The sequence below is a fragment of the Pristiophorus japonicus genome, chromosome 11 (assembly GCF_044704955.1).
Source record: "Pristiophorus japonicus isolate sPriJap1 chromosome 11, sPriJap1.hap1, whole genome shotgun sequence".
Lineage (NCBI taxonomy): Eukaryota > Metazoa > Chordata > Chondrichthyes > Pristiophoridae > Pristiophorus > Pristiophorus japonicus.
Genome location: NC_091987.1, coordinates 220,169,316 through 220,185,443, shown reverse-complemented (window position 1 = coordinate 220,185,443; position 16,128 = coordinate 220,169,316).

The following is a 16,128-nucleotide window of genomic DNA, read 5'->3' as shown; positions in this document are numbered from 1 at the left end:
TTAATATACTCGCTGACCCTAACACTGCCCTTTAATATACTCGCTGACCCTAACACTGCCCTTTAATATACTCCCTGACCCTAACACCGACCTTTAATATACTCCCTAACCCTAACCCTGCCCTTTAATATACTCGCTGACCCTAACACTGCCCTTTAATATACTCGCTGACCCTAACACTGCCCTTTAATATACTCCCTAACCTGAATACCGACCTTTAATATACTCCCTGACCCTAACACTGCCCTTTAATATACTCCCTGACCCTAACCCTGCCCTTTAATATACTCGCTGACCCTAACAATGCCCTTTAATATACTCCCTGACCCCAACACCGACCTTTAATATACTCCCTGACCCTAACCCTGCCCTTTAATATACTCGCTGACCCTAACACTGCCCTTTAATATGCTCGCTGACCCTAACACTGCCCTTTAATATACTCCCTGACCCTAACACCGACCTTTAATATACTCCCTGACCCTAACCCTGCCCTTTAATATACTCGCTGACCCTAACCCTGCCCTTTAATATACTCGCTGACCCTAACACTGCCCTTTAATATACTCGCTGACCCTAACACTGCCCTTTAATATACTCCCTGACCCTAACACCGACCTTTAATATACTCCCTGACCCTAACCCTGCCCTTTAATATACTCGCTGACCCTAACACTGCCCTTTAATATACTCGCTGACCCTAACACTGCCCTTTAATATACTCCCTAACCTGAATACCGACCTTTAATATACTCCCTAACCCTGCCCTTTAATATACTCCCCAATACCCCAACTCTGGGCCACAAAGAGCTGTCAGCACGACACAGATCCATTCCACCAGCCGCGTGCACAGCTTCACCTGCTACAAGTGTTGACACTTGCTGAGGTTCAATTCCACAAACACTGGTCACCCTGCACTCCAGCGGCCACTCTGCACAGGCGAGACTCAGCCTTCAGTGTCAGCAACGTCACATCGCCACACGGGACAGGTTTAGGGTTTTCCCGGAGTTTAGCAAGCTTAGGTTCAAGGATTATATTAAAGGGCGGTGTTCGGGTCAGGGAGTATATTAAAGGGCGGTGTTAGGGTCAGGGAGTATATTAAAGGTCGGTATTTGGATTAGGGAGTATATTAAAGGTCGGTATTCGGGTTAGGGAGTATATTAAAGGGCGGTATTCGGGTTAGGGAGTATATTAAAGGTCGGTGTTAGGGTCAGGGAGTATATTAAAGGTCGGTATTCGGGTTAGGGAGTATATTAAAGGGCGGTATTCGGGTTAGGGAGTATATTAAAGGTCGGTGTTCGGGTTAGGGAGTATATTAAAGGTCAGTATTCGGGTTAGGGAGTATATTAAAGGGCGGTATTCGGGTTAGGGAGTATATTAAAGGGCAGTGTTAGGGTTAGGGAGTATATTAAAGGTCGGTGTTCGGGTTAGGGAGTATATTAAAGGGCGGTATTCGGGTTAGGGAGTATATTAAAGGTCGGTGTTCGGGTTAGGGAGTATATTAAAGGGCAGTGTTAGGGTTAGGGAGTATATTAAAGGGCGGTATTCGGGTTAGGGAGTATATTAAAGGTCAGTATTCGGGTTAGGGAGTATATTAAAGGGCGGTATTCGGGTTAGGGAGTATATTAAAGGTCGGTGTTCGGGTTAGGGAGTATATTAAAAGGTCAGTATTCGGGTTAGGGAGTATATTAAAGGGCGGTATTCGGGTTAGGGAGTATATTAAAGGTCGGTGTTCGGGTTAGGGAGTATATTAAAGGTCGGTGTTCGGGTTAGGGAGTATATTAAAGGGCGGTGTTGGGGATTAGAGTTTTCCATGCCTATAGTAAAGGCACTTCCTCACCGTATTCCCGATGAGATTCCAACAGTTTCACTTGAAGACCAGAGATATCTACCAGGTCTGACTGCAAAATATCACATTACATTTAAATAGCACCTTTCGCCTAATCAAAAATCCCAAGAGCCATTCCCTGGGCAGTTGCCATGTACGTGCGACACACCCACAACTACTGTGTGTTGGTGCACACTCTACTGATTAAGCTGTTACTGTAAATAATTAAAATGTCAGGTTGGTTCAATTTTAGCACTCTCACCTTTCAGTCAGAAGGAAGGCAGACTTGTAATTATATAGCGCCTTTCACAACTACAGGACGTCCCAGTGTGCCTTACAGATAATGAAGCACGTTTGGAGTGTAGTCACTGTTGTAATGTAGGAAATGCGGCAGTCAGTGTGTGCACAGCAAGCTCCCACAGACAGCAATGTGATAATGACCAGATAATTTGTTTTTTGTTTTTTCCAAGATATTAATTGAGGAATAAATACTGCCCAGGGCACTGGGGAGAACTACCCTGCTCTCTCAAAATAGTCTCCGGATCTTTTATATCCACCTGAGAGAGCAGACTTCGGTTTAACGTCCCTCTGCACTGAAGTGTCAGTCTAGATTTTGTGCTCAAGTCTCTGGAATGGGACTTGAACCCACAAACCTTCTGACTCAGAGGCTGAGTCACACTGAGCCACGTGACACCAGAAGACCATGGACTCAAGCCCCACTCCAGGATCGAAGCACATGATCCCGGCTGACACAGAGAATGGTGAACTGTCAGAGCGCCGTCCTTCGGATGAGACGTTAAACCAAGGCCCCCATCGGCCTGCTCAGGTGGATGTAAAAGATCCCATATCACTACTGGAAGAGCAGGGAGTTCTTCCGGTGAGCCACCTCAATCACCACCACCAGAAACAGATTAACTGGTCACTCGTGTCATCGTTATCTGTAGGATCTTGCTGTGCACAAAAGAGGCTGCGTAATAAGTTACTGAGGTATGGTAGGTGCTGTATAAACACCCATCCCATCAGATTCATGCAAAATCGACACACCTCTGAATACAGCCCCCGTAAAAGCCTCTTCTCATCTATCACTCCGTATTGAGAGCAGTGAGTAAAACCAGAGACTGTTCAATGCTACTAACCCATAGACATTTCTTACAAAGTGTGAAATTTGGACCCTGAGACAGAGCAGCAGATTGGGGACCTGCTTCTACACTCCCTGCTGCTTGGTTATACATCCCTGCATTCAATCCTGAAAACCTTCCTACACATCATTTTAGTGCTAATGCAGTTTGAACAATTCCCTTCGGGGAATGGGTCAACTGAAGGGCAGAATCTTCCAGATCCAGATCTCGTAGAAATGGCCCCTGTCCCTGAAATCTATAGCTGAGTCCATCCCTACAGAGAGGCCACTCAAGGTGTTCCAGGTACACAGACACACTGCATGGCCCACCCACGATGCAGCGACACACCAGTCACCATCTTCTAACCCCCAAAAAGCTGCATTACTGAGGCAGACGGGAGATGGATGTGAGCAGGTTGGTGTTGTAACTTGGGGCAGCCAGAGAGACGGTCACTCCAGTTCCTGATACGCAGTGATGTAATCACCTGGACAACAGCTCCGTGTTCCTTACCCAGAATGCTCCCATCACACACAGAGTGACAACCCCTGATCAGCCTCCGTCACTGCAATCACCTGCTTTTATTTTCCGCATCCTATGGTTTTCTGTGAATTCATTTTGTTCCTTCCAGATCATTATCCTGATCAAACGCTCATATTCTGATTGTGTTCAATGATTGTTTCACATGCTGCTGAGAACCTGCTCCTGCTCCAGAGTGGCCCGTGACCATTCCCTGCAAACTAGAATTTTTAATCCATTGGTCTATAAAGGTTTTGCGACAAATCTGCCACTTTACCATTCCCAATCTACACAACAACCCGGAACAGAAAATCCCATCCCTCGGGATGGCCCAGACAGCCTTGAACGGACTTCACAATTTGCCAGCATTCCGCACCAGTTTGCACAATCCTAGACTGCATTTGATGGAACAACAGCCACCTCACGGGAGATACACCAGAGAGTGGGTACAATTCATTTCACCGCAGGACCTCTGTCTTAAGAACATAAGAAATAGGAGCAGGAGTCGGCCATTCGAGCCTGCTCCGCCATTTAATAAGATCATGGCTGATCTTATCATGGACTCAGCTTCATCCCTTTACTCCTTATCGCTCAAATATCTGTCGATCTCCGCCTTAAATATATTCAATGACCCAGCTCTCTGGGGCAGAGAATTCCATAGATTTACAACCCTCAGAGAAGAAATTCCTCCTCATCTTAACCGATAAGGGAATAAAGGGAAAAAAGGGGTTATGGGGAGCAGGCAAGAAAGTGAATCCAAGATAGAATCCAAGATAGAAAGTGAATCCAAGATGATAGAATCAGCCAAGATCGTATTAAATGGCAGAGTAGGCTCGAGGGGCCGTATGGCCTACTTCTGCTCCTATTTCTTATGTTCTTATGTTATCAGTTTTAAATGGGCAGCCCCTTATTCTGAGACTATATCCTCTCTGCATCCACCTTGTCGAGCCCCCTCATTATCTTATATGTTTCAATAAGATCACCTCTCATTCTTCTAACCTCCAATGTGTATAGGTCCAACCTACTCAAATCTATCTTCATAAGTCAACCTCCTCATCTCCAGAATCAACCTAGTGAACCTTCTCTGATCAGCCTCCAATGCAAATATGGAGACCAAAACTGTACGCAGTACTCCAGGTGTGGTCTCACCAATACCCTGTACAGTTGTAGCAGGACTTCTCTGCTTTTATACTCTATCCCCCTTGCAATAAAGGCCAACATTCCATTTGCCTTCCTGATTACTTGCTGTACCTGCAGACTCACTTTTTGTGTTTCATGCACAAGGACCCCCAGGTCCCTCTGTAGTGCAGCACTTTGCAATTTTTCTCCATTTAAATTATAATTTGCTTTTCTATTTTTTTTCTGCCAAAGTGGATAACCTCACATTTTCCCACATTATACTCCACCTGCCAAATTTTTGCCCACTCGCTTAGCCTGTCTATATCCCTTTGCAGATTATTTGTATCTTCCTCACAATTTGCTTTCCTTCTTTGTATCATTAGCAAACTTGGCTGCATTACACTCGGTCCCAATGGATGCGGAACCAAACGTTCTGTGGATGCAAGTTCATAGATGCACAATATAAAAATCAGAGAATGGCTTTGATTGCGTAAAGTGATGAACACATGAAGTGAAACAAGTGAACCCCACTTCAGCTGTCTCTATAAACTGCCACAGGGGTTCTGCTCTGACAGGGGGCTTCCCCTCATACACTGGTTTTTGAAATTACTCCCCAACAGGACCTACACAATCAAGATAGCCTCACCTTATCTCCCAGCAATTTTATTACTTTTCAGTAAAACCTCAACTGTCTCTTTACTAATCCCTGGAGTGTGGCGTGTCCAACTGATTGCTCTCACCACCCGTGGTCAGTGAACCCATGGAGTTTGCATTCAGTACAACAGGCTCCCTATATCAGAAGTTCTCCCAATGGGCCTCACCCTGCATATCCTGGTGGCGTGATACTGACTGCTGGGAGTATGGTGTGTATAACTGTACAGCATGAAGCACCAGTTATAGCAATTCCTAACCCAGAGTGGCGGTCCTTAATTTGTGAATGCCATTCTACTCCTGGCATTACAGTTATACCATGGTCTAACCCCTCTGGGATGCCATTGTTCACTGAGCTGTGGTCACTACATGGAGAAGGACAATGGATGAGGCTTTACTTGGAAAAACAGATGGAGACTTGGACTGTAATTTCCAAAGCATCAGTAAGAATCCCAGAGTCCCATATAATTAAAACCAAAATTGACAGATTCAGTCACCATAAGGCAGCTATCACTATTACTGCAAACTTCCTGGGGTAAGGAGATGTCAGCTTCATACAGTACAGGAGACCATTCAGCCCATTGTGGCTGTGCTGGCTCTTTAAAAGAGCTGTCCAATTTATCCCACTCCCCTGTTCTTTCCCCACAGCCCTGCAAATTTCTCTCCTCAAGTATTTATCTAATTCCCTTTTGAAAATTATTATTGAATATGCTCCCACTGCCCTTTCAGGTCGCACATTCCAGATCACAACTCGCCATGCTAAAAATTCTCATCGTTCCCCCAGTTCTTTTGCCAATCACCTTAAATCTGTGTCCTCTGGTTACCAACCCTCCTGCCTCTAAAAAGTTTCTCCTTATTTATTCTGTCAAAACCTTTCATGATTTTGAATACCTCCATTTTGAATCACCTCTTAACCTTCTCTGCTCGAAGAAGAACAATCCCAGCTTCTCGACACAACAGAAGTCCCTCATCCCTGGTACCATTCTGGCAAATCCCCTCTGCACCCTCTCCAAGGCTTTGTCTTAACTGAATATCACCAGAATATGTACACAATTGATACGGGGCACGATTATGTGCTCCAATACCGGAGGTATCACTGTGCCAATACCCCAGGGGGAGGGGGGTGACTGCACTGTACAGTCACCATCTGCACCCTAGACTCACCGACCTCCCTGCAAGATATTGCCCCGAGCCCCACGCACCCCACTGCTGGGGCACTGTGTTACTGTGGCTCCTTACCTCTCGCTCAGCCCGGACGGTGTAACGCTCATTTGGCTCCTCTCACTGACTGCTGCTCTCACACTTTACCCAATTGGCATTTTCTCCCCCGGGTTGTGATACTGATCGATAATCCGGCACGATTGCTGGCCCAGTGCTCCGCTCCGGGTGTTTATCGGGACTCAGGGGCGACTCCAGGAGTGCAGCCCATCCCAGAGAGCGAGCAGTATCGATCCGCGATTGATACTTATTGGTTCAATCTCATTACTTGATCCAGGGCGATATTGATTCGCTATCGATCTGGTCTTGTCGCCGGTCCGGCAGAATCGATTCAGCCTCAGTATCGGCAAAGTATCGGGACTGTATCCGGCACAGGATCGGCCTGCGCTGCGGGCTCTGGGCCCCGGCCTCTCGGGCTCTGGGCCCCGGCCTCTCGGGCTCTGGGCCTGCTGTGCCCCGGGCTGCGGTGTGTGTCGGGCCCGCTCGGTGCTTCAGTGTCCCGGCTCCATGCCGAGCCCGGCCTGGCTGCACTCCCGGTCCCGGTCCCGGTGCGGGGGCGCCTGCTATGTCTGGGCCCGGCTCGGCCGCTGGGCTCCGGGCGCCGCGCTGCTCCGGCTCCGGCTCCGGCCACACTCCGCTCGGCTCCGGTTACACTCCGGCTCCGGGTCCGCTCCCGCTCCGCTCCGGTTGTTACTTTGTTACTTTGCTCGGACCGCTTCACCTCCGGCCGCTCGGCGCCGCTCCCTCCGCCTTCGCCGCCTCACCCCCGCCCGCTCCCTCTCTCCCTCCGCGCAAAGTAATCCCGGGTTACAGTCCCGCGGGAGGGGGCCCCTCCCCTCCCCTCCCCTCCCCTCCCCCACACTGCCCCCCCCCACAAACTCAAACCCCTCCCCCAGACACTGCCCCCCCACATACTGAACCCCCCCTCAGACACTGCCCTCCCACATACTGAACCCCCAGACTCTGCCCCCCCCCACATACTGAACCCCCCTCAGACACTGCCCTCCCACATACTGAACCCCCAGACTCTGCCCCCCCACATACTGAACCCCCTCCAGATACTGAACCCCCTCCCCCAGACACTGCCCCCCCACATACTGAACCCCCCCTCAGACACTGCCCTCCCACATACTGAACCCCCAGACTCTGCCCCCCCCACATACTGAACCCCCCTCAGACACTGCCCCCCCCACATACTGAACCCCCCCCTCAGACACTGCCCTCCCACATACTGAACCCCCCCTCAGACACTGCCCTCCCACATACTGAACCCCCAGACTCTGCCCCCCCCACATACTGAACCCCCTCCAGACACTGCCCCCACACATACTGAACCCCCTCCAGATACTGAACCCCCTCCCCCAGACACTGCCCCCCCACATACTGAACCCCCCCTCAGACACTGCCCTCCCACATACTGAACCCCCAGACTCTGCCCCCCCCACATACTGAACCCCCCTCAGACACTGCCCCCCCCACATACTGAACCCCCCCCTCAGACACTGCCCTCCCACATACTGAACCCCCCCTCAGACACTGCCCTCCCACATACTGAACCCCCTCTCCCCCACAAACTGCCCCCCACATACTGAAAGCCCTCCAGACACTGCCCCCCCACATACTGAACCCCCAGACTCTGCCCCCCCACATACTGAACCCCCTCCAGACACTGCCCCCACACATACTGAACCCCCTCCAGATACTGAACCCCCTCTCCCAGACACTGCCCCCACACATACTGAACCCCCTCCAGATACTGAACCCCCTCTCCCAGACACTGCCCCCCACATACTGAACCCCCTCCAGACACTGCCCCCACACATACTGAACCCCCTCCAGATACTGAACCCCCTCTCCCAGACACTGCCCCCCACATACTGAACCCCCTCCAGATACTGAACCCCCTCTCCCAGACACTGCCCCCCACATACTGAACCCCCTCCAGATACTGAACCCCCTCTCCCAGACACTGCCCCCCACATACTGAACCCCCTCCAGACACTGCCCCCACACATACTGAACCCCCCCAGATACTGAACCCACTCTCCCAGACACTGCCCCCCACATACTGAACCCCCAGACACTGCCCCCCCACATACTGAACCCCCCCTCCCTCAGGCACTTCCCCCCCAGATACTGAACCCCACCTCCCCCAGACACTGCCCCCAGATACTGACCCCCAGATACTGAACCCCTCCTCCCCCAGACACTGACCCCCCCCAGATTCTGAAACCCCTCCCCCAGACACTGAACCCCCACATACCGAAACCCCCCCCACAGACACTGCCCCCCACATACTGAACCCCCCCTCCACAGACTCTGCCCCCTCACATACTGAACCCTCCCAGACACTGCCCCCCTCACATACTGAACCCCCCCAGATACTGAAGCCCCTCCCCCAAACACTGCCCCCCCACCCACATACTGAACCCCTCTCCCTCAGGCACTGCCCCCCAGATACTGAACCCCACCTCCCCCAGACACTGCCCCCCCCAAGATTCTGAACCCCCTCCCCAAGACGCTGCCCCCTCAGATACTGAATCCCCCCCTCAGATACTGAACCCCCCCCCCCCCAGATACTGAACCCCCCCCCTCAGATACTGAACCCACCCCCCAGATACTGAACCCCCCCCCTCTCCACCCCAGATACTGAACCGCCCCTCCCCTCCCCTCCCCCCCCAGATACTGAACCACCCCTCCCCGAGACACTGCCCCCCCAGAAACTGAACCCCCCCTCCCCGAGACAGTGCCCCCCCAGAAACTGAACCCCCCCCCTTCCCCAGATACTGAACCCCCCCCTTCCCCAGACACTGCCCCTCAGATACTGAACCCCCCCTCCCCCAGACACTGCCCCCCCAGATACTGAAACCCCCCCACACTGCCCCCCCCAGACACTGCCCTCCCCAGATACTGAACTCCCCCAGACTGATCTCCCCCCCACACACACAGTGACTGATCCACCCCCCCACACACAGTGACTGAACCCCCTCCCCTCGTCCAGACACTGCCCCCCCCAGATACTGAACCCCCCCACACTGCCTGGACACTGCCCCCCCCCAGATACTGAACCCCCCCACACTGCCCGGACACTGCCCCCCTCCGATACTGAAATCCCACCGACACTGAACCCCCCTACCCCAGATACTGAACCCCCCTACCCCAGACACTGCCCCCTGGTGCTGCCCGGACACTGCCGCCCCCCCCCCAAAGAAAGAGCTGAATTCCAGAGGAGGGGTGAGAATGATTAGCATGGACATCAAGGCAGCATTTGACCAAGTGTGGCATCAAGGAGCCCTAGTATAACTGAAGTCAATGGCAATCAGCGGGGGAAACTCTCCATTGGCTGGAGTCATACCCAGAACAAAGGAAGATAGTTGTGGTTGTTGGAGGTCAATCATCCCAGTCCCAGGACATCACTGCATGAGTTCCTCAGGGCAATGTCTTCACCCAACCATCTTCAGCTGCTTCATCAATGACCTTCCCTCCATCATAAGGTAGGAAGTGGGGATGATCACTAATAACTGCACAGTGTTCAATTCCATTCGCAACTCCACAGAAAATGACGCAGTCCATGCCCGCATGCAGCAAGACCTGGACAACATTCAGGCTTGGGCTGGTAAGTGGCAATTAACATTCACGCCACACAAATGCCAAGCAATGACCATCTCCAACAAGTGGGAGTCTAACCACCTCCCCTTCATATTCAATGGCATTCCCATCGCCGAATTCCCCACCATCAACATCCCGGGGGTCACCATTGACCAGAAACTTAACTGGACCAGCCACATAAATACTGTGGCTACAAGAGCAGGTCAGAGGCTGGGTATTCTGTGGCAAGTGTCTCACCTCCTGACTCCCCAAAGCCTTTCCACCATCTACAAGGCATTAGTCAGGAGTGTGATGGAATACTCTCCACTTGCCTGAATGAGTTGCAGCTCAAACACTCAAGAAGCTCGACACCATCCAGGATAAAGCAGCCCGCTTGATTGGTTCCCATCCATCACCTTCAACACTCACTCCCTCCACCACCGGTGCACCGTGGCTGCAGTGTGCACCATCTACAAGATGCACTGCAGCAACTCCCAAACCCACGACCTCTACCGCCTAGAAGGACAAGGGCAGCAAGCGCATGGGAAAACTGTTATGTATGCAACCCTATGTAACCAGTATCATGCCGCCACCAGAGGACGTATCTGTTGGAGTTCCAAGGGATCCCAGCATCCCTTGGGAGCACTGTATATAAGCAGGTCTCCCATGCTGTACCAGCACTCTGGAGTTAGAATAAAGGAGCTAAGGTCACACTTACTCATGTCTCAGTACTCAGTTACATTAATTTATTATGCAGAAAATGCAGAGAACTGTTGGTATCCTGCGAAATTCTCAGAAGGGGACGATTGGGAGACCTTCGTGGAGCGACTCGACCAATACTTCGTGGCCAGCGAGCTGGAGGCGATCCTCCTCACCGTCTGTGGGGCAACAACCTATGGCCTCATGAAGAATCTTCTAGCTCCAGTGAAACCAACGACCAAATCGTACGAAGAACTGTGTACGCTGGTCCGAGAGCACCTAAATCCGAAGGAAAGCGTTCTGATGGCAAGGTATCGATTTTACACATGTCAACGGTCTGCAGGCCAGGAAGTGGCGAACTACGTCACTGAACTAAGGCGCCTTGCAGGACATTGCGAATTCGATGGATTCCTGGAGCAAATACTAAGAGACTTCTTTGTGCTTGGCATTGGCCATGAGGTTATCCTTCGCAAACTATTGACTGTTGAAACACCGAACCTGAGCACGCCATAACGATAGCCCAGGCATTTATGTCCACCAGCGACAACACCAAACAAATTTCACAGCATTAAAAAGGTTTCAGCAAGTACTGTATACAAAGTAATGTCGTTTTCAGGCAGGAAAGCATAAGGCAGAAAGTACACACCTGCACCTGCATGACCTCAGATGACCAAGAGTCCGCCATCAAACGTTAATGCGAGGCAGTTAACACCTTGTTGGCGCTACGGAGGTGATCATCGAGCCTGTCATGTATGTAACCTCTATGTAACACCACTGCAATACTGTATATACTTAAGCAATGCACACCTTGACCACAGGGGGTGAACTTGTGGGAGACACTCCTTACCTGGTCATCCAGGTATATAAAGGGAGGTCCCACGCAGGATCATCACTTCTTGGTCATGTGCATAAAGGTTCAGGTCATAGAGTGACCTTGCCCATAGAATGTGCCTCGTGTGGGTTTTGCGCCATTGAGTAAGGACTTTACATTGGCGACGAGAAACAGGAATCAACGACCCACGAGAATGGCCACTGGTAGCACAGAGGAACGGTACTGTGTTGGTGAGGACCGGGACGATTTCATTGAGAGGCTCCAGCAAAGCTTTGTCACGAAAGAATGGCTGGGAGATGCAGCGGCCGACAAGCGAAGGGCCCATCTGCTGACCAGCTGCGGACCTAAGACTTACGCGTTCACAGACGCCTGCAGGGGGGAGATGTTAAGGGACTTCTTTATTGAGGGCATCGGTCATGCGGGGATTTTCCGAAAGTTAATTGAGACTAAGGACTTGACTTTAGAAGCGGCAGCGTTGATGGCTCAGACTTTCATGGCGGGGGAGGAGGAAACCAAAATAATATACGCGCGCAATTCTGCCTCCAACGCGGCGGGGGATCAGGGAGTCAATATCATAAACGCGACTCAGAGCCCCGCAGGCAGGCAAGGGCAGTTCGAAACACCCCAGGCAGCAAGAGACCCCAGAGTAGGTTTTCAACAGAGACAATGGCAGGCTGAACGGACATTTACGCCATCACAGTGGACAATGTGGTCCGGGATGGGGCCATTGACACCACTAACAGGGTACTCAAGGGCAGTCAAAGGGACAATCAGCGAGGAATGCCGTGTCATAGCTCTTTTGTTCACAACAATGGGAATCTCAGCTCATGCTGGAGGTGTGGGGGCAAACACTCTGCCAGGACTTGCAGGTTTCAACAATTTGTCTGCAGAAATTGCAACCTCAGTGGCCATTTAACTCGAATGTGCAGGAAGCCTGTAACCAGGCTAATTTATGAGGCGGATGGACCAGAAGAGGGGTCTGTTATGCAGGATGACTCTTGGGGCAAATCAATGGACGCTGAAGTTCAGCGGGTTCATGTGGTAAACATTCACAGCTCATATACCAAAACGCCACCAATGATGATGAAGGTTTTATTAAACAGCATCCCTACACGCATGGAGCTGGACACGGGGGCCAGCCAGTCACTCATGAGCGTTTAACAATTCGAAAAGCTATGGCCGCTCAAAGCCAGAAGACCCAAACTAGAACGCATTGAGACACAACTACGGACGTATACCAAAGAAATCATTCCAGTACTAGGCAGTGCAATATTGGCGGTCACACACAATGGATCAGTGAACCGGCTGCCGCTCTGGATTGTCCCGGGTAATGGTCCCACACTGTTGGAAAGGAGCTGGTTAGCTGGGATGAACTGGAAATGGGGGGATGTGCACACAATGTCATCTGAGGAGCGAAGTTCGTGCTCACAATTCCTACAACAATTTGAGTCACTATTTCAATCTGGCATCGGGACGTTCAAAGGTACCAAAGTAGTGATACGCATCACCCCGAACGCCAGACCAGTGCACCACAAAGCCAGAGCGGTGCTGTATGTGATGCGGGAGAAAACTGAGAGCGAATTGGACCGTTTGCTGAGAGAGGGCATCATCTCGCCCGTTGAATTCAGCGACTGGGTGAGCCCCATCATTCCCGTCCTAAAAGCGGATGGTTCTGTCAGGATCTGTGGCGACTACAAGGCCACTATCAATCGGGTGTCCCTACAAGATCAATACCCGCTCCCAAGAACGGAGGATCTTTTCACCACGCTGGCAGGCGGCAAGCTGTTTACCAAGTTGGATCTCACTTCAGCCTACATGACCCAAGAACTGGCCGACGAATCTAAACTACTGACCACCATCACCACGCACAAGGGACTGTTCGTTTATAACAGGTGCCCGTTTGGCAGTCGATCAGCAGCCGCGATTTTTCAAAGAAACATGGAAAGCCTGTTTAAATCCATTCCTGGAACGATCGTATTCGAGGACGACATCTCATCATGGGTCGAGACACCGAGAAACACCTCCACAACCTGGAGGAGGTGCTACGCCGACTGGACCGGGTAGGCCTGCGACTCAAGAAGTCTAAATGTGTGTTTTTGGCTCCTGAGGTTGAGTTCCTAGGCAGGAGGGTTGCTGCAGATGGGATTCGGCCCACCGAATCCAAAACAGAGGCGATTCGACGAGTGCCCAGGCCCAGCAACACATCGGAGTTGCATTCATTTCTGGGACTCTTGAACTATTTCGGGAATTTTCTGCCGAACTTAAGCACGTTGTTGGAGCCGCTTCACGTGCTCCTGCGTAAGGGTTGTGATTGGTTTTGGGAGGACTGTCAGGAACTGGCTTTCAATCGGGCGCGGAACCTACTTTGTTCAAATAAGTTATTGACCCTGTATGACCCCTGTAAGAAATTGGTTCTGACATGTGATGCATTGTCCTATGGGGTTGGGTGCATGTTGCAGCAGGACAATGCTGAGGGTCAACTACAACCTGTAGCTTATGCTTCCAGGTCGCTCTCTCAAGCAGAACGGGGATATGGGATGGTTGAGAAGAAGGCAGTCGCGTGTGTCTATGGTGTAAAAAAAATGCATCAGTACCTTTTTGGCAGGAGGTTCAAATTAGAAACGGATCACAAGCCGTTAACATCCCTGTTGTCAGACGGCAAGGTTATCAATGCCAACGCGTCAGCCCGCAAACAGCGATGGGCTCTCACGCTGGCTGCTTATGACTACTTCATCCGGCACCAGCCTGGCACCGAAAATTGCTCTGACGCACTCAGCAGGCTTCCACTGGCCACCACCGAGGGGGCAGCGGAACAAAGCGCTGAGATGGTCATGGCTGTCGATGCCTTTGACAGCACAGACTTCCCCATCACAGCCCGCCAGATCAAAATCTGGACAAACAGAGATCCCCTCCTATCTCTGATTAAGAAATGTGTCCTAGAAACATAGAAACATAGAAAATAGGTGCAGGAATAGGCCATTCGGCCCTTCGAGCCTGCACCGCCATTCAATGAGTTCATGGCTGAACATGCAACTTCAGTACCCCATTCCTACTTTCTCCCCATACCCCTTGATCCCCCTAATAGTAAGGACTACATCTAACTCCTTTTTGAATATATTTAGTGAATTGGCCTCAACAACTTTCTGTGGTCAAGAATTCCACAGGTTCACCACTCTCTGGGTGAAGATGTTTCTCCTCATCTCAGTCCTAAATAGTTTACCCCTTATCCTTAGACTGTGACCTCTGGTTCTGGACTTCCCCAACATTGGGAACATTCTTCCTGCATCTAACCTGTCTAAACCCGTCAGAATTTTAAACGTTTCTATGAGATCCCCTCTCATTCTTCTGAACTCCAGTGAATACAAGCCCAGTTGACCCAGTCTTTCTTGATATGTCAGTCCCACCATCCCGGGAATCAGTCTGGTGAACCTTCGCTCCACTCCCTCAATAGCAAGAATGTCCTTCCTCTAGTTAGGAGACCAAAACTGCACACATTGCTCCAGGTGTGGCCTCACCAAGGCCCTGTACAACTGTAGCAACACCTCCCTGCCCCTGTACTCAAATCCCCTCGCTATGAAGGCCAACATGCCATTTGCTTTCTTAACCGCCTGCTGTACCTGCATGCCAACCTTCAATGACTGATGTACCATGACACCCAGGTCTCGTTGCACCTCCCCTTTTCCTAATCTGTCACCATTCAGATAATAGTCTGTCTCTCTGTTTTTACCATCAAAGCGGATAACGTCACATTTATCCACATTATACTTCATCTGCCATGCATTTGCCCACTCACCTAACCTATCCAAGTCACTCTGCAGCCTCATAGCATCCTCCTCGCAGCTCACACTGCCACCCAACTTAGTGTCATCTGCAAATTTGGAGATACTACATTTAATCCCCTCGTCTAAATCATTCATGTACAATGTAAACAGCTGGTGCCCCAGCACAGAACCTTGCGGTACCCCACTAGTCACTGCCTGCCATTCTGAAAAGTACCCATTTACTCCTACTCTTTGCTTCCTGTCTGACAACCAGTTCTCAATCCACATCAGCACACTACCCCCAATCCCATGTGCTTTAACTTTGCACATTAATCTCTTGTGTGGGACCTTGTCGAAAGCCTTCTGAAAGTCCAAATATACCACATCAACTGGTTCTCCCTTGTCCACTCTACTGGAAACATCCTCAAAAAATTCCAGAAGATTTGTCAAGCATGATTTCCCTTTCACAAATCCATGCTGACTTGGACCCATCATGTCACCTCTTTCCAAATGCGCTGCTATGACATCCTTAATAATTGATTGCATCATTTTACCCACTACCGATGTCAGGCTGACTGGTCTATAATTCCCTGTTTTCTCTCTCCCTCCTTTTTTAAAAAGTGGGGTTACATTGGCTACCCTCCACTCCATAGGAACTGATCCAAGTCGATGAAATGTTGGAAAATGACTGTCAATGCATCCGCTATTTCCAAGGCCACCTCCTTAAGTACTCTGGGATGGAGTCCATCAGGCCCTGGGGATTTATCGGCCTTCAATCCCATCAATTTCCCCAATTTC